At 49.3% G+C, this 24,430-nt stretch overlaps 2 protein-coding genes across 2 annotated transcripts in view; one reads left to right on the top strand and one right to left on the bottom strand.

The window, feature by feature from the left end:
- LOC117808222 (CLIP-associating protein 1-A-like) overlaps positions 1–24,430 on the bottom strand; it is a 148,010-nt gene that overhangs the window by 35,224 nt on the left and 88,356 nt on the right. The window lies entirely within an intron of this gene.
- LOC117808232 (zinc finger protein GLI2-like) overlaps positions 21,717–24,430 on the top strand; it is a 46,760-nt gene continuing 44,046 nt past the window's right edge. Inside the window, exon 1 of the mRNA XM_034677845.1 lies at positions 21,717–22,080. The gene's annotated coding sequence lies outside the window, so the exon portion shown is untranslated. The remainder of the gene's footprint in view (positions 22,081–24,430) is intronic.

Genomic DNA, 24,430 nt, shown 5'->3' with positions numbered 1-24,430 from the left:
AGGTGGAGGTGTAGGAGGTGGGTGTCTGCAGGAGCAACACCACACACCTCCGCCTCCTCCTCCTCCTCCTCCTCCCGTCACTTGTGAGTCTTTGAAGTGAGATCCCTTTCATGGCTCTGCAGAATGCAGAGGAACATATCTGACTGTACATCTCTGCAGCTCCCTTCCTCTCTCTCTCTCTCTCTCTCTCTCTGCCCCTCAGTTCCTCTGGAGTCGCTTTGTTCCGTCTGAAAACCAACGTGAGACACAATCCAAAAGTTGGCAGCAGCCTTGCAGATACATAGTAACTCAATCTGGACTGGCTGCTTTAAAGTCTATCTGAGGCTAGGTGGCTTTTGTAAAGCGTCAGACAATGGCGAGCTCTGTTGAAGGCGCAGAGGTTGATTTTCACCTTTTAAGTGAGGACACCAGATACCCTCCTTTTCACCATGTTTAGTTTGAGGACTAACTTTCTCTCTTGAACATGAGCAGAGGACGGAACACAACACAGGGTGAGAGAGCGCTCCACTCACTCAGGAGGTTCTCCACAGTCCTCCTGCTCTTAGTCTGCTTTGAAAACAGGATTAGGACTCTGGGTTTGTCACCCTGAAGACACCACAAACCCTGGAAACCTGATCCATCTGAAAACAAACCGAGCCGTCTGCAGGACGCTCAGATGTGGATCAGTGGAACCACAAGGCCGTGGATTCAAAGAGCTCCTAAACCACCTGTGAGCTTCAGGACGTGTCAGCGTGTTCGTGGGGAGCTCCACCACAGACGTGTCACGGCCATGTGTGCTCCTGAGAGCAGAGCGAGACCTCAGACCACAGGAAGAGGTCCTAACAGCTTTATAGGGGAAGGTAGAGCAGACTTCTAACGCCTCAGAGCTGCAGAGTCCAACCCACAACATCTTTACTCCATCAGGACTCTCCTGCTCCACACAAGTGATGTCTCCATAAACACAGAGAGGCTTCAAAGACCTCCTTTATTTCTCCCTTCTATAATCCTTTACCATAACACACACACACACACACACACACACACACACACACACACACACACACACAGACTGCACATCAGTCAGACACTGGAGAGGAGAGTCGCTCCAAAGCAGCTTACTGAAGAAGGATGTTTATGGTTTTACAGGTGGGCATGAGTCAGACAGGAGGAGGTGTGAGTGCACCTGCTGACCTCTGGACCAGGAGCCAGAGATCCAAAGGGTTCTGGACTAGAAGGAAGACTCAGAGTGAGATACGTCTTACATTTCAGGAACAAGAATAAACTGGCATGAGGAGGTGAACTCTCCGGGCCAACACGCTCTGATAAATGCTGCTGGAGAGAGGGATGAGGAACGAGTGGACGTGTCCAGAGTCTCACCATGCAGCAGGTGTTTCGTGTTTCAGCTGAGATTTTCCATGGAAGCAGTTTCCTTTAAGAGAACGGGGCTTTAAAAATGAAGAATGCAGCCGCCTGCTGAATAACTGTGGACACAGATGAGAGAGTCTCCTCTCAGAAAGGTGGAGATGTTCCTGTAATCATGTGTCTCTAAACCCGGAGTCTAACCCACAGCATGCATGTGTCGGTGTGTGTCTCTACTCTGCAGAGCAGGTCTTACATTCTGTGCACAGAAAGAGCAGCAGCCTGCAAAGATGTGATGTTGCAGGAGTCGGGCTGTGACTCTCCTGTTCCTGTTGTGTAAAGTGTGTGTCATGTGTTCAGCTGAGTGTGTGTGCGTGTTTGGAAACGTACAGTAGAAGCTGATGAGTCTGCAACATCCCAAATCCCCATTATTCATGCCTGGCCTTGTTGTGTTCCACTCTGACGCCACGTCCAGTAAAGCACTTTAGCCCGTTAAAAGCCCTTCATGAATAAATTGCAGTGACTGTAGTTCCTCAGAAACCAGGGCGCGACCCCGACCGACCCCTCCTGTGCTCCCTGTGAGGAGATGTTCTGTTTCAAACAAAACATCAACCTGCATTTACCTCTGTCCTCCCTCCCACGCTGCGTTCTCAAAGCTCATCCCTTCATTTAAAGGAGGTGTGTGAGCGCTTAGCTCATTATGGACAGCCCTTTTGGGTGACAAGAGGAGGAAGAGGAGGAAGAGGAGGGAGAGGAGGAAGAGACAGAATCTTGCTGCAACAGATTTCAGAGAGGCAGAGGAAAAAGAGAGGTTTTGTTCTTAAACTATAAGACCATGTGAACACACACTCACACACACTCACACACTCATGAGGCGTCCCGAGGGCAGCGGTGTCTGTGACAGGTTAGTGGGACTAGCGGCGTGGTGCTAATCAGCTTTATTTGCACCACTAAAACCAATCTGTGGGGATCAGACGTGCCAGCTGTCTGCACTACAGGACGGTTATTGCAGGTTTCATATCTCAGCTCGCCGCTCAGAGCTCGGAGCTCGGAGCAGCCGTCATGATTCACTTACTGAAGTAATCTGAACTCTGCTGCAGGATCTCAGGGAGCGAGCAGAGCTGTGGTTTCATGACCCCGCTCGGTTTTGTTGGGTTCACTCAGAGCTGCTGTAAAAAGCTCCAGTGAGTCATCAGATGGTAAAGTGGGACTCTGATGGAGCGCTGACAGAGACCTCCTCCTCCCGGCTCCTCCTGTAATCTGTTGGTGGATTAAACGATTCATTAGCTGATTAGCGTAAATCGATTAACAGCACAAATGAAAACAAAAGGGAGCGGGGCTTCAGGGGAGGAAACCCAGCGGCCCGGGGAAAAACACAAACAACTTGTGCACAGGCTTAACCTAGATTCTGCTTCGTCAAGGTTTGAGAGGAGGAGGAGGAGACCGGGTTTAATCTGAAGACTATCTGATGTTTCAGGGTCATGAGTTAAAGGATGAGGTCTGAATCTGTGAGGGGTCACATCTTCGTCAGAGAGGAGTGTGTTAGTCTCTTTCCTAAAGATGGATCCAGGATGAGGGGAGGGACTGAGACCCTGAGATCCTCCTCTTCAGGGCCTGCAGACACTTTCTGATGGTTTAACTGGATCCATCAATACTTGTGGAACACAGGGTGGGTTCCTAAAAACTCAGATCAGACTCAGAGGATGCTTTCAGTCTCACCCTCATCATCTCTGAACCCTCCGAGGTCTCTGATGAAGCCAAAGTGTCTCAGGTTGTCTCCATGTTCAGACACAGTTTCACTCAACATGGCAGCTGACGATCGCACATCAGCGACGCCAACACCCTCTCGCCATCCCTCTGAGTAACGCTAATGACTGCCATGCGGTGCCGCGGTGGCAGAGAGGGTTCAGAGAGAGTTCAAGACACACGCTCGCCACATGTTTGGAGAGCGCTCGCTCGCCCACCACCTTCACAAACGTCTCAGAGACGATGAGGAGGCGAGGTCTCTCTCCTCTCTCTCTGAGTGTCGACACAGACTCAGCCAGCAGCTGACAGACACACACACACCAGGAGCGAGGCTTCACAGGGTTCAGGTTCAGAGCCAGGAAGGTCCTCCTGGAAGAGTAAAGAGTGGAGGAACAGTCTGTGATGGTATTTGAGGAGACATTTGGATCTGAGAGACGGAGACGTTTTAATGATGAGATTTAAAAATGATGCGTACTCTGAGAGTTCAGGTTCTGGATCCAAACAGAAGGAAGAAGTTTATAGTCCTGTTTGCAGACTGTGATCAGGGTCTCTGGTGGTCGTATGCTGGAGACATGAGGAGGTAACTGTGACTCTGTTCTCTTTCGAGGCCTCGTACAGAGCCGGTCCTGCTCAGCACATGGACAGATCACAAAGACTGGGTTTGTGCTTCTCCCCTCTCTGCTGGGATTAAAGCGACACTGTGAACATCGTGTGATCCATCAAACAAAGAGGAGGAAGACTCGCCGACAGTAAACAACTTCACATGCTGGCAAAGGCTGGATTCATTTAATCTGAATGAAGCATGAGGAAGTATGGCGCTCGTGCTGCCGCAGCAAAACACACGGAGATGATCCGGACCAGGTGACGGAGGAGGAGGAGGAGGAGGAGGAGGAGGAGGAGGAGGAGGAGGAGGAGGAGGAGGAGGAGGATGAAGTTTCACACCCTGATCCAACACCAGCACATCTTTAACTAGTTTACAATTATTCAAGAAGACAGAATCAAAGAAGGGATCAATCTGTGTTTCAACAAGAAACAAACACAGGACTACAACTGATTTATAAACCAGACCAGGGTCCAAGTCCTGCAGACCTGATCCCCCTGAAACAAAGACCTGATGTTTCACAGGGTGCAGAGTGTTTACCTCCCAGTCTGAGGTTTTACAGAGAAGAAGAAACTTCCTGTCAGTCCATCGAGCGTCTGACACAACATCAACAGTGACACAGCTTTGAGCTGGAAGGAGACGCGCTGCCTGACTGAGTAACGCCTGAATGTGACGCACTGAGAAACACAGAGATTAAGCAACACAACAAAAACTGATCTACAGAAAGTCCAGCATGGAGGGAGACCAGACCGGACTGCACAGGAAGAGGAAGTGAACGCTGAACCACAGGACCAATCTCACACTGTTACTTCATTCACTAAATCACACACACACACACTGGATACTGACACACAGCGTGATGACGCACAACAACACAAGATCACACACTCCCTGAGGTCTGGAGTTTACAGTGATGGGCACAAGATCCTGGACTGGACTAACGGGGCGGTGTGGGTTTATGAATCAGACTCTTTTAGTAACAACAGATCACTCCGATGTTTCATCATCTACAGCTTCAAGGTGACGAGACCGACGAGACCCCCAGAGACCCCCAGAGCAGGAGGGGGTCTACCAGAGGAGGTCTAACAGAGGAGGTCTACCAGAGGAGGTCTACTAGAGGAGGTCTATCAGAGCAAGTCTATCAGAGGAGGTCTCTGATGAGATGTCTCTCATCACTCCCTCCTTATCTTCTTCCTTTCTCCTTTCCCCCTGTCTTCTTCCTCCTCCTCCTCCTCCTCCTCTTCCTCCTCCTCCTCCTCCTCCTCCTCCTCCTCCTCCTCCTCCTCCTCCTCCTCCTCCTCCTCCTCCCTCTGTACCAGATGGACAATAGTCCGCCCCCCCTCCCCTCCTCTCTATCTGCATTGTCTCAGTGGACTCTTTAGAGAGATAAGCCTCGCGGATTTCTACGCACGCCAACCTCGTGAACTTGACCCCTGGACAAATTCATCAAAGGAAAAGCCTCCCCCCCCCCCCCATACACACACACACACACACACACACACTCACGCACACACACACACACACACACACACACACACACACACCCTCCTCCCTCTCCCCCCTGCTTGTTTGGTTTTCTTGAATCACTCTGTTGATCACATGAAGCTTCCAAAGGGAGTCTGAATGATGTCTCTTTGGCTCTAAGGAACAGGAGGAGGAGGTAAGGTGTTAGAGAAAGGTAAGGTGGAGTGGAGGAAGGAAGGAAGGAGGAGAGATAGTGAGAGATGCAGAGGGAGGAGGAGGGAGGGATGATGGAGGAGAGGAGTAGGAGGAGAAGAGGTGGATAAAGAGGAAGGAGGAGAGGATGATGAAGATGTAAAAGGGGGAGAAGATTTAGATGAGATGGGAGGAGGAAGAGGAGAGGAGGAGAGGAGAGGAGGAGGAGGGGGAGAAGATTTAGATGAGATGGGAGGAGGAAGAGGAGAGGAGGAGAGGAGAGGAAAGGAGGAGAGGAGGAGGAGGAGGGGGAGAAGTTGTGGAAGAGGTAGAGAAGGAGGGAGGGATGATGGAGGAGAGGAGAGGGTGAGGCAGCAGGAGGAAGAGGAGAGGATGATGAAGAGGTGAGGGAGGAGAAGATTTAGATGAGATCGGAGGAGAGAGGAGGATGAGAGGAGGACAGGAGGAGGAGAGAAGGATGAGAGGAGGAGGAGAGGAGGATGAGAGGAGGAGGAGAAGAGGAAGAGAGGAGGATAAAGATGAAGGAGGACAGGATGATGAAGAGGAAAGGGAGAAGAAGATTTAGGTGAGATGGGAGGAGGATGAGGAGAAGAGGAGAGGAGGAGAGGAGGATGAGGAGAGGAGGAGGAGAGGAGGAGAGGAGGAGGAGGAGAAGAGGAGAGGAGGAGAGGAGGAGAGGAGGAGGAGGAGGAGGAGGAGAGGAGGAGAGGAGAGGAGGAGAGGAGGAGAGGAGAGGAGGAGAGGAGGAGAGGAGAGGAGAGGAGAAGAGGAGAGGAGGAGGAGAGGAGGAGGAGAGGAGGAGAGGAGGAGGAGAGGAGGAGAGGAGGAGGAGGAGGAGAGGAGGATAAGATGAATCAGTCGTTCTTTTTGAAAGGACTCTCTGATTGGCGGCTGTGTCATCCTGGGCCGCGGCGCCCTGAACTCTGCCTCACAGGCTTAGATGTAAATCTGAAGGAATCCCATTAGGGTCTGAGAAAGTCTGGACTCTGACGGTGCAGCTCGGTTCCCTTCCTCTGGACGCGCTCTGTTCATGAGGAGTGTAAACTCTCATTAGCAGCTTAGACCCCGGGGGAACGTCGGCGTTTGTAAATCCAGCTCTGAGCGGAGGGATGTGGGAAACCTGCTGGCTGCCACATGAGGAAGACTAAAGATGTGGGGCTCTCTGGCGCAGCAACCCGGTCTGTCCAAACCATCAGAGACAAAACCGGAGTCTGGGCCCAAATCCTCCGTTTGCAGAAATACTTCTGAGAAAGTTGAATCCAGAGAAACGTCACTGAGAGCTCTGCTAACCACACAAACTATTCCATGAATCTGAGAACAGAGTCAGCAGATGTTGAATATGAAGAGGATTGATTCTGAGAACAGAGGGTCAGTTTTAGGAAAGGTCTCTGAATCTTCACTGTCTTATTTTATGAGCGGCTGATTGCTCCGGAGACTTTTATCTGACGCTCACTCTGACTTCATGAGTTATGTGTTGACTGGATTGAATCCTTCGTGTGAGCTCATCTCTGAGTGAAAGAATTAGCTGAAGAAGAAAAGACAGACCATATATTCTCAGGGACTCAGCTGTGAACACTTTAGTGGAATCAGACTTTAAAGTCTCAGACCTCCCTCCCTCAGTGAGACTGGGTTACTTCCCTGTTATCGTTTCTCAGCGTCATTTCAGAGTGTTTCCAAATCTCCAGTTCTGCTTCCTCGCCTTCTGACGGGCGAGGAAGGAGAGGAGTGAGCTAAAGATCTGACCCGTCCTCCTCAGACCTGCTGCTAACCTGAAGCCACCACATGATCTCTGCAGTCTGCCCGCTCCAGCCCTAAACTCTGTCAGAGGAGTCGTTAAAAGTGATCCATGGGGTGAGCGCAGCTACAAGCCGGACCTTCACCAGAGGCCAAACCGGGCCAATCGCAGGTGGAGGCCCAGGGCACGCCGCTCACAATCGTCCTTGCTGTTTTTAAGAGGTGCTGGATGACGGCTGGAACAGCAAGAATGCCTGCTGCAGCTGCCCACCGCTCAAGAGGGAAGCAGGGTCCTCTAAAGTCCACCTCGACCCCCCAACAAGGCTCCGGGTCCTTCATTTAATCCCTCTCTCAGACCCTGACGCCCAAACCTCAGACTTGTACCCTTTGTCCTCCAGTCCCAGCGTCCGCTCCGGCCTCCCTGCGCCACTTCAACCCCTCGTGTTCCCTCTAGAGTCCTGCGTGATGTTGATGTGATGGAGAGGTGGAGAGGGAAGCTGTGTGAGACGAGAGGAATGAAGAATGACCTTTCACCTCGTCGGAGGAGAAGTCACTGACGGAGAGCAAACACAGGATCAGTCTTTACTTTCAGAGTCAAACTGAGACTCATGATCCAAAGTGTGGATGAAATCTGACAGGGGAGTCCAAATACTCCAACGTTTATCTGAATGCATGAATATAAAGATCAGTATGAGTGACTTCTTTAAGATAAACCTGGATCTAAACATCACACAGTCACACATCAGAGCATCATGGAGCTGAAGAGTCTGTGTTTTCCTCCTGATCCAGCTCTCTGCAGAAACACGAGTCAGCAGATCTCCTTCATCATGCTGCTTCATGTGTGTTTACTTTAAAGTTTCCATAACAACCATCCTCTTCTTTCTAACTCATCAGAGAGACATAAAGCTCATCAGCAGAGTTTTATTATGCGTATAAAGAGCCTGAGAGCAGAGTGAGTCTAACCACAGATCCTCAGTCTGAAATTAAAGAAGTGAAACTCTGATGAAATGCAGTTTCCTTGTAACTTCCAGGATCTGTAGCTCTCTCTCTCTGCGTCCAGCGGGACCACAGAAACCTCCATTAACATTTAATCCTCAAAGTTCCAGCTCCCTCGTCATCCTCCTCTCACAGCTGGGATAGTAATCGAAACCTGACCTGGATTAATCCAGCAGCTAAATGTCTCCAACACTGGATCCACATCCAGTCCTCCAAGTCTGCAGCTCCCGGGCATCCACACACCTCCTCAGACCGGCCGCCGTGTTTACACTGTTCCGTTTACAAAAACCCAAACCACAGAATATTTGACATTTTTATCCCTGCTGCTCTCGTACCTCTGATCCCAGAGAAGCTGAGTGCATCTGCATGTCTGCGCCACCTCATCATTCCTGCCTGAGCCCAAACACATGTTTCCCTTTTAAAGCCACTTCAGAGTGGAACATTTGTACGTTTAGCATCAACATTTTGACAGGCGGCTCTGTGAATCTCTGCCAGTCCTCTTGGGAGGCCGATGGAAGAGCCGCCAGCGCTGCACCGGCCGGTTCCTGCTCAGCGCCGGGAAGGTCAGGGAGGGTCACGGGTAAAATAAGCAGAGGGGGGACAGAGGGAGAGAGGTCTGTGTGTGTCCGTTAGGATGATCATAAAGAACAAATAGGAACACATAAAGCCTGAGTGCAAACAGACGGGACGTGGGAGAGGGTGAGGAATCCACCGGCCTCAGAGGACCCAGCTTCACTATGTGGACTCTGTTTAGAGACTTTAGAACATTCATCAGATGAGGGACTAACACAACAACTCCACACAGGAGTTTTAGACTTTCAAGGATTCTTAAATCTGTTGGATGATGTCGTGAAGGAAAGGAAGGAGCCTCTTCATCACCTGATCCTCCTCAGACCTCAGACCTCTAATAAAACCTTTCTTCTCTTCCTGCAGGAACCAGAGGACTTCTTCTCTCTCTGTGCATCATGACAGGACTTTAAACTGGATTCAGAGAATCAGGCCGGTGCAGAGACACGAGGAGGAGTGAGACATGAGGCCTTCAGGAGGATCAGGGATTCATCGCTAAGCATGAAAAGAAAGTCACAAGACCAGACCTCTGCCTCAGGATACAACAGGTCTAAGTGGTCCAGACTCAGGGCCTGTTGAACACCAGGACGGTGCAGGGATCAGAGCTTTTATAAAGATGTCTTCCAGTCTGTGTTCAGACCGTCAGACCGTCAGGCACACACAAAGTCCTCGTGTCATCGTACATGGATTATTTCACAACCACAGCAGCCCGGACTCTGAGGGTCTTAACTGCAGACATATAGACCACATGTTCAACGTCCACGCAGCCGGGACATAGATTCACAGACACAACAGTGGGTGGTAGACCGGATCAAACCTCCAGAACCATAATCCTCCATACAGCAGCCATCCTACACACACACACACACACACACAAATATACCAGCTGCTGTCACCAGACATACATCCACACACACACACACACACACACACACACACGCAGCCTAGATAGTCTTATCTAACACACACAAACACTACACATTCATTCACTCACACACACACACACACACACACACACACCTTGCATGCTTTATCTGATGTTCAAGCACATGCACACACACACCTTGCCAGGGCTTCTTAGCATGCTCAGCAAACACACACACACACACACACTCACACACACACACACACACACACTCACACACACACACAGACGCTCTCACACGGTAGGGTCGGGGGTCAAGCCGAGGTGGAGCGGGCTGGAAGAGGTCCAGAGATCAGGAGCGATAACCCCGCCTCCTCTGGTACAGCTCAGGTCAGCGCTCTCAGGTTACTCAGGCTTGTTTGGACACCCCCCTCCTCCCCCTCTCTCCCCCTCTCTCCCATCTCTCCCCTCCTCCCCATGTAGCCTTGGACGTGGACTTGAATGTAGTCCAGACGTGAAGGATGGAGCGGAGGCAGGATTTGAAACGTGAGACCTGGAGATCTGCGAGGTGTCACGGACTCTCAGAGAGTCGTAAACCTCTGTGAGCGAGCGGAGCGGCTCCGTCAGGGTTTACTGGATGCTTCGGGTGTTCTTGATCAATTCCCTCTTCCTCAGTGACCTTTGACCTTCTGAACTCTTTCACTCAGAGTGGTGTTTTTTAGGAAAGCAGTTAAAGGAGGAGGAAGACCACCAAGGTCTCTGTAAATGTCCTTAGAGATGACGTGAGGCAGAGGGAGAGGGAGAGGTCAGGGTCTACATTCAGAACCAGTCTCTCTGTGAGTCTCCTAAAGAAGCCTCTGCAGCTGTTCAAATGTAGGAATCAGAACTTGCACCTCCCTCCTCCTGACCACACGGTGTTTTCACACTTGAGTCTGCAGCCTTGAATCTCTGTGATCTAAGAATAAAACCTGGTGAAGGACTTCTCAGTGTTCAGGTTTGAGTTCTCTCTCTCTCTGTTCCCATGTTTCCTGTGAGTCAGTTTCTCTCTGAAGCGGGGCGATATCAGGAGATGTTCCTGACTCTTGTTTTCACACTCTGAGGGTTGCGATGACATTCTCACCTGCTCTCTCAGACCGAGAGGAGGCTCCTTGTTTTGGAGATCAGCGGGTCTGGCCCCGGTCACTCTGCCCCTGCAGAGCTGGAACAATAGTCCGTGTTTGAGTTCACTGATGGAGGTTATTTCATTTTGTTTACAACAAACACAAAGAGCAGCCTGCAGATGTTTACTGCTGTGGTTCACTAAATGTGTTTGGAATTAATCACTTTGCAGGAGCTGGAGGGGGAAAGTCCTCCCGTCTGTCCCTGGAGTAAACAAACTTTAAAGACACTGAAGAAGAAATAAATACAGTTTACTGTTACATACTGTTCCTGTCTTATTTACTGAAAACCCATCCGACCTTGAGCCGGGGCGTTCACCACAAACATGTCACTCAGTCTCTGAAATCATCCTTCATCCTCTCCTCGTCCTCCTCCTCTCCTCTCCTCCTCCTCTCCTCCTCTCCTCCTCCTCTCCTCTCCTCCTCCTCCTCCTCTCCTCCTCCTCCTCCTCCTCCTTGTGTGTAACGTATATGTTGTTTCAGTAAACACAGTGTTGAAGGTGCTGAAGAGACCCTTTCATCCCTGCAGCTTTCATATCATATGTCAGAAAGCTCAGTCTAAGCCGGAGCAGTGATAAGGTCAAACAGCAGCTTATCACGCTCTGAAAAAACTCTGCCGTGACCTTTACACCCCGCGCACAGAGATAGCCAATCAGGGAGCTCCGAGGCCCTCACCTCTCCAGCCAGACGTCGATGACATGTCAGAGCGGCGTGTTGCAGAGGCTCCGGAGGTCGGCCTGTCGTCAGATTCATCTATCTGAGAGAGGGGGACGGAGAGCCGGCGCTGAAGTTCAAAGCGAGCCCGTGTGATTGTGATTCATCACCGCCGCGGCGTGGGAACAGAAGGGAAAGATGAGGGGAGAGGAAAAACAAAGGACACCTCCTGACCTTTTCCTCCACACACACACACACACACATGAACACACACACACTCCTACACCTTCCAAACACATCCACCAACCAAAGACTCATTCATAAACACCTACGTCAACAACAACAGCACTCTGAAGCCGTGCTGGCGCCCCCTACAGGCTGAAATGCTCCTGACATCATGGTGGTGTTCCTGAGGAAGAGTTCCTCCTCTTCAGCACATGTTGATGTTTCTCTGTCATGCTTTGATGAAGCTCCACGGTTCTCATGTCTTTGTTCATCAGCAGGCCGAGATCAGGGTCCGGTCTGGATCGTGTGCTCAGATCTGGATCAGTTTGAAGTCAGAGAGGAATCCTGGAGGAAAGAACATCTCTGGATGTTTGAGGACTTGTTTAGAGACACCTGCCAGGAGTCGGTCATGCCACCTGAGGGCCCGGCGAGCAGCAGAGACCTGATTGGAACCCGTGGAAGCGTTTAGGTAACCACTGATCCTCCTGTCTGTGTTCCAGTTATCTCCAGTCATCTCCCAGCCGTTCAATATGTCCCTCTTAAGTCAGGAATGTGTCTCTCCTTCGTCCTTATTACAATCTCTTCTCAGCTCGCAGAGATCTGCGGCCTCATTTCCTCGTTCTGCAGATGGAGAGGAATTCCAGCTGCAGGCGCACGCACATGTCCGACCACAGATGACGGCGTGGAGCGTCGAGGAGCTGAGCCCACTGGTGCAAATGGCCGCCGCCGCCGCCGCGCTTCAGGCTGTATGAAGGGGTTTAATGAAAGTTGGGGATGGATGTCAGGAGGGGTTCAGAGGAAATGCCTTGATCTGGAAGGTCTGCGCTGAATTACAGACGCATCTGGAGCCTCCAAACAGACCGGTCTCGTGGACGACCAGATGGAAGCGGGACGCCGGGTCCTCTCTCTCCTCGCACAAACAGGAACCCTCCTCTTTATTGGACGACATGTTTCAGACTCTCCTCACAGGAATGCAGAGGAAGTGATCTCAAGCTTCCAGATAAACCAGACAGACAGAGAGCTGCTGACGGGACAGCTGCAGGGTCAGAGGTCACTGATAAAGAGACGGATCTTTAAGTGGGAAATAAAACGGAGCAGAGACGTGATGATGGTGAAGACAGGGCTGAGAGCTCGGTGCATGAGGATGATTTAAACTCCTGAACACGGATCAGAGAGGGGAGCTTCGATGTGACCAGCTCAGAGAGACACATCTCTTCTCCTCTTCTTCTTAAAGACTCTCTGAGCTTTGAAGCATCAGTGAAACCTCCAACATGAAGTCTGATCTTTACTCTGACATTTCCCTCAGTGCGTCTCTATGGAGGATAATCCCAGGTATGCTCTCACCTGATATTCTCTCATTTTAAAACAACAATCCTCCCACTTAAACATGATTAGTGTCCCTCAGACTGACACACACACTCACACACACACACACACCCTCCTCTTCCCTTCCCACGTTCCTCCTCCAGTCATGTTACAGTCAACACAAAGACCTGAAACATCATTGATCTCACGGCGTCCGATCGGCGTCCGGCTGAACAAAAACCTGAAACTGAAACACGGCTGATCGGGGGCGGGGCAGGCGCCAGTCAGAGCGCCGCAGGTGATCCAGCAGGTACAGGTTCAGAGTCCCGCCTAAGGGGCACGCAGGTCAGGATGGGTGGATGGCTGCTGTGGAGCCATACGTCATCCAACCTGTGACCTTTAGAGAGGGAGGAGGCGGAGCCAGGCGGAGGGAGAGACACTCACTGCAGGTTACAGAAACACACTCACCCCTCTCCGCCCAGCTCTCCACCTGCTCCCTTTGGTGGATCAGACTTGACCACTGCAGGGTCACAGGGATATTTCCTTACATGTGTTGACCTTTGACCCTTTCTGCTATTAGTTGTGGTTCATTCAGGAGCTGACATTTTAAATAGTCCTGCATTAAAGTGTGAGCAAAAGGCATGAAATTAAAAAGACGACACAGACGTCTGGCAGCGAGTTCTGATCCACGCTCCTCCTAAATACTTAATGTGAGTGATGTACAGACACACACACACACACACACACACACACGGTCCTGCTCAGTGATGGATGAGGCTGACAGCCATGTGATACACTCCCCGACATGGGACAGTGGCCTGGGGTGACGGCTGCCACCTTTCCTCCTCCTCCTGAACAAAGACTGTACAGAGAGGTCAAACGTTCCTCCCTGTGTTCCTCACTCAGAGTTTAAAGTTTTCAGATCTCATCTCAGTAAACCTTTCAGAAGTTAAGATAGATACTTAGAGTCTTATGAACGTTAGAGACCGAAGAGTGTCTCTGTTTCTGGTTTGGATATATCAGCTGTGATAAAGACTCTTTACTTTCACACACAGATCTGCTCCTCATGTTTCAGACAGAGCAGGATGTCAGAGGTTAAAGAATCTTATAAAACTACAGGATGTATTTGGACTCAGAGTTCTTGTTTTCAGCCCACAGCTCATTACTGACCTCTAGTGGTCGGAGCTGCAGGTGAACAAACATCTCTCTGTCCTGAGCCACACTCTCCACCTCGTGTAATTTCTCCGCTGAGGTCTGTGAGCGTCATGCTGCATTACTCCAGCGAGGCTTTACACCGTAACAAAAGCTTGGGTCAACTTTAATTCTGCCTCCGACCAAATCTCCTCTAAACTGCAGAACATTGGAAGCAGGCCGTGGACCTGAGGAGGAGCAGGATCCGCCCAGAAGAAGAGTTTGTTCAGGTGAAAACACTTCAGAGCTGTTTGTGTATCCATCACGCCCGGTGACGGAGCGGACTGAGGACTAATAATCCTGGTATGCAGGGATGTACTGAACTCACTAACCTGCTGGTAAGACTGGGAGGGTGCAGAATCCTCCTGATCACTGTCTTCATGCATTATTACAACAAATATCACAACACAGAACTTTATAAAGACAAAGAACGACAGGAAGAACGACAGGAAGAGACAGAATAACTCAGAGTCTGAAGGGAGAATACAGAGCAGAGCTTTAGACCGGCTCCTCCATGTCAGAACTAGACCACAACCTGCACCAGGGAGAAGATCCTGGGCCAGTGAACAGATCCTGCACCGATGGAGACTCTTATAGTTCTGTGTTGTTTTGTAACTTCCTTGTTCATCCTGTCATGTGACTGTGAATGAAGTGAACATGAAGTGTTAATCTTAAAGAGCGTGAGACCCTGGTTCTCTGATAGTGGACTTTAAAAGTCCAGAATCCTTGGAGCTCAGTGTCAGTGTTGAAGAGTTAAATCTGGTTCCTCTGATAAAACCCAGAGTCCAGTCCAGTCCAGCTCTGGAAACATCCCATCACTCTCCCGTCTCTCATGTGTGGGCTCATCACTCTGGAATGAAGCAGGGGACACCCGGGGTTTATAAATCCACAGGCGGGTTTAGCTGTGGGGGCCCTGAGCATCCCAGCATCCCAGCACCCCCCTCCCCTCAACAAGTTACAAAGGCTGAACGGAAGCCGCCCTGCTGCTCCACATCGAGCGTTTCCCAACGCCGGAGCACAATGAGGCCAAACCTGCCTTCATCCCTGAGCTCTAATCTCCCTCCTCTCCCTCCCTCCCTCCTTCACGGCGGCGGCGTCCGGCCGAGTGACGGCCCACCATGCGGTACGACGGCACAATGGTGCTAATAATGTTGCAGAGTTCTCCCTGCTTCCTGACAGTTCCTGACAAAATGGCCGCTGATTGAAGGGTTTATGAGGACAGGCTGTGTGTGAATGAAGGCTCTGTGCACTGATCTAATTAAAGCACAAAGCAGCAATTACTGCTCCTCTGGATGGGACAAAGGAACAGAGTCAGACTCCACGGGGAGAGAGCACACACATATACACACACAGGTATGCAAACACACACATACACACACACAGAGAGCACAACAAAGACCGGGCATGTGGAGGCTTTAAGAGACAGAGGGACTCTGACACAAGTGGCAGAGTGGTGGTTAAAGTGAGGGCTCTGTGAGGGGGTTCATGACTGACGACTCAATTTAAACTTATTATTTAACCTGACACACAGAGAACCTGCTTCTCAGAGTCCAGATCAGGTTCCAGATCTCCCTCCGAGCTGGAGCAGGAGCAGGTTCAACACGTCCTGTTTTTAAAACCTGTGCAGACTCTGTGTCAGCTGAGGAATGAGAGAGGAGACTGTAGGACAGTCTGTAAAGGCTCCTCCAGTCCCTCTCTGATGCACGGGGAGCAGAGGGATTTAGACTTTCTGCAGAGGAACAGAGGAACAGGCCCTCGTGGTTGCCCCTCCAACACAGGCCTCATGTGACGAAGCTTCCAGTTCAGTCCGATGAGAACCAAACCCCTCAGCAGCTCCTCGGTGAGAACGGGACGGTGGGACTGGTCAGATGTGACGGGACCTCCGCGAGGGGACCCCACTCCGCACTTTGACATTCATCTCCTCTCAGATCACTTGAGTGTGACTTTCCCTCGTCTCTGCCCAGCGTGGAGCCCGCGAGTCCTCCGCGACGCTGCTGACATGCATTGTTGGCGTGTCACCGGGTTCTGGAGAGGGCCACGTGCGTCCAGTCGGCTGAGACAAGTGCTCCCATACATGATGTCAGACATGAGAACGGACGCTCCCGTCTGCAGGCTTACAGAGAGACTTATCTGAGAATGGGGCTCAGGGGCCGTTGGAGCCGCTGCTTTGTGCACAGAATGACGTCTCCGTGTTCAACAGGAATTTACATTTGGAGGCCGAGGCTCTCAAACAGAACAATCTGTGCAGGATGAGTGCTCGAGAGTCTTTCTCAAGGACACTTGAGCAAGAAAAATACTGAATGGCTGAAAAATGTGTGACCTTTAGAAAGCTCCATAATCTCTGGAACCAGCAGGCCCAGTGGATTCACTTTCATACCCTCCTCCTCTAGTCCAGAGAGGATTCAGTCTCTGTCACACACAACACACACCAACCAGTTCATACCCTCCTCTGCAGTCCAGAGAGGATTCAGTCTCTGTAAAACACAACACACACCAACCAGTTCATACCCTCCTCTGCAGTCCAGGATTCAGTCTCTGTCACACACAACACACACTAACCAGTTCATACCCTCCTCTGCAGTCCAGGATTCAGTCTCTGTCACACACAACACACACTAACCAGTTCATACCCTCCTCTGCAGTCCAGGATTCAGTCTCTGTCACACACAACACACACTAACCAGTTCATACCCTCCTCTGCAGTCCAGGATTCAGTCTCTGTCACACACAACACACACACTAACCAGTCCTCAAAGTCACAACAAGCTAACCCTCTGGTTTAGAGCTACACGGACACGTCACGTCAAATCTGCTGCAAGAGTCAATCTAAGCAGAAAGAAGAGCTTCAGTTCTGATCCATGTTAACGTTTATCTAAAACCTCTTCAGAAGAGCAGACTGAATCTCTGCAGCTGATGAACACCATGGGTCTGTTATCTGTAAGTTAGAGGATGCTCCTGTTCACTGAGAGACCCTGAAAGTGAAGCCTGACTCAGATGAAGAGGCCGGGAGGTGACAGGATCTGAGCGGAGGTGGGGATGACTGAACTCCCTGACTCTCTGACTCGTCCGGCTGTAATTCAGCTCTCAGACGACATGGCGGTCACAAATGAAGAAGGATTTGTCGGCTGATGAACAGACGTGCTGGTGTGAAAGAATCTGTGTCATCAGTTAGTCAGACAGCGAGACGGGCAGAGACGCAGGGGAGTCTGTGTCCTCCTCATTGTCCCCACGCACAGAGGCTGATGGGTCCCTAAAAGACTGACAGATCTCTGTTGGCCCTCAGCCAGCAGACAAACACACACACACACACACACACACACATTTACATAGGAGCGGCACCCTACACAGCATGGGAACTTTCGGGGCTGCTGGTTTGGATGAATGGCTGACGGAGGCGGAGGGCAGATTGTCCGACTATTAGTGTCAAACATGGGATTGAAAATCACGTCCCCCGCCGGCTAATGGAGAAAGAAACGCTGCCATCACTTATTCTAATTGAAGAAGAGTGAAGTGTTCTCTGTCCAGCTGTAGCTCATGTAAACACTCTTTCACCCACGCATCATGAAATATCACACAAAGATAGAAACAGACTCTGACGCCGGACAACATGAACCAGGATACATTCAGACGGGAAGTGATGACAACTCGGATCACACATTCCCCAAAGAACCCAGAGACTCTGACAGAAAGGACTCTGAGTGATCTGCCTTAGTGTCCTGAAGTTCAGACTGAACCTGGTCCTCCTTCAGAGCAGACCGAGCAAGAGAATGTTAACGATTGAGTCTTAAAAACGAGGATCTCTGCAGAACCGGGTTTTTAAAATCCTCCAGGATGGATGCATGTCTGCAGCCTGTGCATGATTCAAGTGAATCTGAGGTTCAGGGATCCCTCATGATAACTTTGGGGATCCTCAGACTCTTAATGTCGTATCACTAGCTTGTCAAAGTCTTGCATGTCTGCAGCCTGTGCATGATTCAAGTGAATCTGAGGTTCAGGGATCCCTCATGATAACTTTGGGGATCCTCAGACTCTTAATGTCGTATCACTAGCTTGTCAAAGTCTTGCATGTCTGCAGCCTGTGCATGATTCAAGTGAATCTGAGGTTCAGGGATCCCTCATGATAACTTTGGGGATCCTCAGACTCTTAATGTCGTATCACTAGCTTGTCAAAGTCTTGCATGTCTGCAGCCTGTGCATGATTCAAGTGAATCTGAGGTTCAGGGATCCCTCATGATAACTTTGGGGATCCTCAGACTCTTAATGTCGTATCACTAGCTTGTCAAAGTCTTGCATGTCTGCAGCCTGTGCATGATTCAAGTGAATCTGAGGTTCAGGGATCCCTCATGATAACTTTGGGGATCCTCAGACTCTTAATGTCGTATCACTAGCTTGACAAAGTCTTGCATGTCTGCAGCCTGTGCATGATTCAAGTGAATCTGAGGTTCAGGGATCCCTCATGATAACTTTGGGGATCCTCAGACTCTTAATGTCGTATCACTAGCTTGTCAAAGTCTTGCATGTCTGCAGCCTGTGCATGATTCAAGTGAATCTGAGGTTCAGGGATCCCTCATGATAACTTTGGGGATCCTCAGACTCTTAATGTCGTATCACTAGCTTGACAAAGTCTTGCATGTCTGCAGCCTGTGCATGATTCAAGTGAATCTGTGAATCTATGGATTCAGGGATCCCTCATGATAACTTCAGGGAGTGTTTAAAGTCTTGCACTCTGCATGCAGTTTAAAGTGGACTCATGCTGACCTGTTAAAGCCTCCTGGACTTGGACTTTCTTTAGTCCAGGGTCATATGTAAGAGCAGGGCTGAGGCGTTCAGATTGTGCTCGCCGTCTGTCTTGGAGCTGCTTCCTGTTTGTTTGATGTCGTCACCCGTCCCGTGTGAAGCCGTGTGTTCATCTGCTTCTCTATATTAAGGTCAATACAGCCGCCCGCTCAGTCATAGCAAACACACAGAGAGAGGAGACCCGGGCTAAATGAGAACCTGGGGTCGGGGGGGTTAAGTGAGAGGTGATGGAGGGGGGGTTTGTTCCTCCACTCAGCATATCTGATTTAATACGCATCAGAGAGGGAGGAGGAGGAGGAGGAGAGGGAGGGAGGGAGGAGGGGGACGCTCCAAATAAAGTGAGCGGATATTAAAGGTCGAGGGTCGTCCAACATGTGTTTTTCTGAGACTGAAGACTGAAGCAGGCGAGTCTCAGCTGAGGCCGAGAGGCTCACATGTGGAGGAAGGGTTCAGGTACGGCAGGTGATCGCTGTCAGAGAGGACAGGTCTAAATAATCAGAGCAGGGACTTCATGAGGATTCAGAGAGAAGTCAGATCCTTTAAATGTGATCCCTGGACTCATCAGTTACTCAACACCTCTCAAAGGAGGAGATGATTCCCTCAGCTCACTCATGCTTGTTTTAATACGCTCAATGTTTGATGCTTTAATCATCTGTGGGGTTCAGAAATATTAACTTTGGAAGCCACATTCTTTAAAAGTAAGAAAGCTGTGTCAGAGGCTTCATTTCAGATTCAAGTTATCATGCTCGGGTGTTAAAGTTTGCCCTCCTGTTCGACAATACAACAAAAAGCAAACAAAGAAGAAGAAGAAGCATGAGAGAGAGGCATTCTGGGAAGTGTAGGAAACAACACTGTAAGTCTTTATGTGTGTTAATATCCTGTCTGTGCCCCTGCAGTGATTAGTCCTAACGTCTGCAGCCTCTCTGACGTTCAGCAGTATAAACCCTGATCAGTCTGATTCCCAGTGTTCCCACAGCGGGGACAGATAGGAACAGGTCTGTGGAAGTCATCAGGATCCGATGGCACCATGGGGGAAAAGATTTCTCACGCAACAGTTTTAAAAGATATTGTATATTATCTCAGCTCGCAGGGAAGATTGCTTCCATATGTGCCGAGCTTGAAGTGATAGCATCGTTTTTTAACAGTTATGATTTCACTTCCGTGTTTTATTTTCATTTCATTTGGCTCATCTCACTGAGGGGTTCACTGGAGCTGGAGGCTGATCCCAGACTGTGATCGGGCTGCAGGTGGTCAGACACTTCTTCTTCCAAGAGAGGAAAGAGATCATGCAAAGCAAAAACATCCTGAGGGTCAGAGCTGCAGCACAGACACAGATCACTCAGAGAGCTCACAGCAGGGTCTGACTCCCTCCATGCTCTGAGATCTACCTCACACTTAGAGGACGGTTAGAAAGACGTCCCTTCAGACAACAATCAACATCGATCAGCTGATCAGATTAAAGGTCCTAATCTGACCTTTCAGCAAATCAACACCTCAGATATGTGTGTGCTTTTCAGACTGTTGTTGTTACAGCTTGTTCCCACTAGAGGACGCTGTTTCATCAAAGTGTGAGCGCTTCATCAGAGAGTTAGAAGACATGAACATCAGGGAGCATCACACACAGGATGGAAGTATTGATCTCAATGATCTGTTCAGTCGTCTCTGCAGCACAGACTCTATCAGGGTTTCAACTCTCAGATTAAAGCTTCACTTCTAAATTCACAACATGATTCAGAAACTACGATACAACAGCTCCTAAATGTGACCTCAAGGACTCAGGACAGAAACTCAAAGACAGACTTTGAGGAAACATCAGCTGTGAGGTTAAAAAGTTGACGACATGATGGAGACAGGAGGAGGAGGAGGAGGGAGGAGAAAGACGAGCGCTGTCACTAAGATCATACAAAGACAGAAGCTCCACTCACACAGTGCAGAGAGGAAACAGTGTTACAGGCCTGTGTGTAGTACACTCAGTGCACCAGCAGGTGTCACTGTGTGATTTCTAATGAACGCTCTGATCACACTCCTCCTCAGATGATCTCTGACTGTCAGAGGACCGGACTGTTCAACCATCCGGACTCTGAGGAAGCTTCAAACTGCAGGAAGGAATCTTCTCTCTGAAGGAAGGATGATTTTAAATCTCTCTCCTCTTCATCTCATATTTTAAATGAACATATAACAAATTAAATATCTATTTAAGGTGGCCTTATTGTGCTTTTTGTTCCCCTTCAGTGTGAGGAGAGTGTCTGATAATTCCTCAGAGGTGTTATTGATTTTCAGAGCATCATTATTTATATAACTCCGTGTTCCTGCTCTCTCCTGTTCTTCATATGTCCTGCAGATCTTTAATTTTCACGCTGCTTTACCTCCATAAATTATCTTCTCTTTACACAGAAGAAACCTTCATAATGTTTATGTTTTAAATAGTGTTTAGTTAATCAATTATATATATATATATGTATAAATATAATTAGAATAAAAACATTTAATTTAGAATAAGGGGGAAAAGAAGCGCTTCACTGGAATTAAGAAGAAGCTAAATAAAGCTCCCTAAATATCAAATTTAAGGTCCTTTATTTTAAAACAGAGAGCAGATAATTAATCAATTAATTCATTTATTGATTCAGTGACATTTACTATTTATTATCTATTTATTTATTCTGAAACAGCAAGGTTAAAAAAATATTACTGCGTTATTAATTACAGGTAATAAATGAGTGAACGCGCAACGGGGGAGAGGGAGGGAGAGAGGGAGGGAGGGAGGGAGGGAGAGAGAGAGAGAGAGAGAGAGAGAGGGAGAGAGAGAGAGTAAAGAAGTTAAGGGGGTGCGCCTCCTGCTGAAAACAGCGCGTCAGGACTCAGGCGCTCCGCAGCATCCCGGTAAAGTTCCTGTGCTGGACTTCATGAAGTCTCTGTCCTAGTGGACTTCTTCAAGTCTCTGTCCTCGTGGACTTCTTCAAGTCTCTGTCCCGCGCTCTGTAAACTCTGATGGATCCGTGATGCATTCAAAGACAGCCCAGTGAACTTTTGTCTCGCGCGCGCTCCGAGGACTAACTTTTCCAAATGACGCGCGCCGTCCTGTAGACCGGATTTCATGAGTCCGGGGGATTTCTGCAGCACGGCAGGACTTTCTCCTTTACTGAGAGAAACAGTTTGACCTGATCCAGAGAGAAGAGGGGGGACAGAGGAGTCCGGACCTGATCCTGGGGCCAGAGGAGGGACGGAGGGTGAGTGTTTGTGCCATGTGCTCTCAGCGCAGAGAGAGCAGAGAGAGGGAGCAGCGGGGCTCTAAAGACTGAATACAGAGACTCTCTAATTCACTAAGATTCATTTAAAGAGGGGTTTTAATTCTCTCTCTCACTCCCCAAAGATCTAAACTTTGATTTATATAAGTGACTCTCTCTGCTCCTCTCTTCCTCTTTAATTGATTTATTAAAACTCCCAAACTGTGAATTATTATTCTCAGCTTCATGAATCAAACAGAGTCAGATGTGCAGCAGCTCGTTCAGGGCCTCACACAGAACAGGAGTGTGTTTCTGGATGTCTCAGGTTAGTGGAGGTTCACACCGAGGCAGGAATCTCAGGAATCTGCAACCTGATATTTAAAAAGCTGCAGACTGAATTTAAAGATTTTTAAAGGCTGAGGAAAGTTTCAGTTTCCCTCTCAAATTCCACCTTTAATCTAGAATAAATGTTAAAGCACCTGAAGGTATCTCTGAATCCTCCTCCTCATCATCAGTAAGAGTTAAAATAAAAGATGTTCCTGCAGAGAGAGTCAGATTCATCATCCCCTAAAATACCCAGACCAGCTCCTCCGTGTGATATCTGATCACAGAGGTTTGAGAAGGCCTCAGTTTGAATCAGTTATCTGAATGAGTTTTCTGAATGATTCCAGCTCTCAGTTTATTTGTAGAATAAAACAGGAGGAGCAGAAGAAAGTGGAGGAACCTGCAGCTCCTCTGCCTCAGTGGGTTTTAACACTGAATGGCCGGTTACATTCATTTGCATCAGAAAAAACGTTTTAGTGCATTAGCTATTGTGCAGGATGAAGAGTTCCTGCAGTCAGGGAGCGGGAGGGGGCTGAAAAGATGTGAGGGAATAATGGGGCCCTTCACATTATTCAGGATGACATGGGGGCTTCCCAAAAACCTGTGATGGGGATGTCACTTTCATCCTGCCCTGAGCGCCTTCCCTCGCTGTCACTTTCACACGTTTCCACCCCCGCGGCCCGCTCGCCCGCCCGCCCGCCCGCCCGTCACCACTGATTGCTGCTCTGATTCTGTGGAAGCTCTGTGGAGACTTTAATGACTGCAAAACGCAGAGAAACCAAGGATTCAGAGCACAAAAAGGAGAGGAAAGAAAGGAGTCTGGCATGCAGAGCGCGATAAATGTGAATTGGAAGTGAGTAAAACTCCCCGCTGTGAGGACTCAAAAGTCTCTTATCCCACAAAACAACAAGTCCACACCAATTACTCCGTGTGGCCCCGGGGCCAGTGTTCCTTGTGGGTTTAGGGGAGAAAAGAAGAACTGAACCCAGGGCAGGGGGGGAAAAAACTCACTCAGTGTGTGTTTTAAATTCACCACAAACATCCAGAACTGTTCCAACATCAGTCTGGAGGTACGGAGGACTCCTCTGAAGGATCCGCTCTGAAGGATGCATGTGCAGATTTTAACAAATCAGTGAGCACAGAGTTTCAGAGTTTCAGAGTTTCAACAGAGAGAGAATAAAAGATCATCTTTAAGAAGTGTGCTCAGAGGATCTGAGAACCAGCTGATTTAATCCTGAGCTGTCACTAAACTAAGTTCATTACTGAGTTTAAATAATCTGTACAATTAAACTCTGACCTCCTTCAAACATGTAAATATACGGACTGTGACTTTACTCCATCCTCTCCATGTAAATCAGAGAAATCATCACGACTTTACAGCGTGCTCCAGTGTGTCAGTGTTTGCACACACACTTCCTGTGGTGTGTGTGTGTGTGTGTGTGTGTTTGCTTTCCTCTCTGACCCTGATAATCACCACAAACACAAACTCACACCCGGACCTGATTATTATTTTTACTGCAGCCGGGACGCACGAGGACAGAGAGTCAACACGAGCACAACTACAGACGCCATGAGGTCATAAACCTTAACATGATGTGGTCTATATGTGACACACACACACACACACACACACGGTTCCACAAACATTTACTCTGTGAGTTACACTCACACTCTTTCTCCTCAGCGTTGTGAGAAACGTCCTGCGACAGAGGAAAGCAACTCTCAGGCAGCAGCAATTACACATGATGAAAACGAGCTGTGTTTAATGCTACGGCTTCACACACACACTCCTACACACACACACACTAACACACACACACACCCAGAGACCCAGAGACATCAGAAATCAAAGGTCCAGGGGCCGCTGGGGGCCTGTAGTTCCTCCTCTTTGCTGTGTACCCAGAGCTCTCGGGGAGCCGCTTTGATGCGTGTGTTAATTAACTCCTGAAGGGACGGAGAGAACGCCACCATCACGCCTGACAGCACCAGTCGAGCAGGGGAGTCCATGTGTGTGTGTGTGTGTGTGTGT

This window comes from Notolabrus celidotus, chromosome 24 (assembly GCF_009762535.1).
Source record: "Notolabrus celidotus isolate fNotCel1 chromosome 24, fNotCel1.pri, whole genome shotgun sequence".
In the NCBI taxonomy this organism is placed as follows: domain Eukaryota; kingdom Metazoa; phylum Chordata; class Actinopteri; order Labriformes; family Labridae; genus Notolabrus; species Notolabrus celidotus.
Note: the sequence above shows the minus strand (reverse complement) of the source record. Positions and strands in the feature narration are given on the sequence as shown.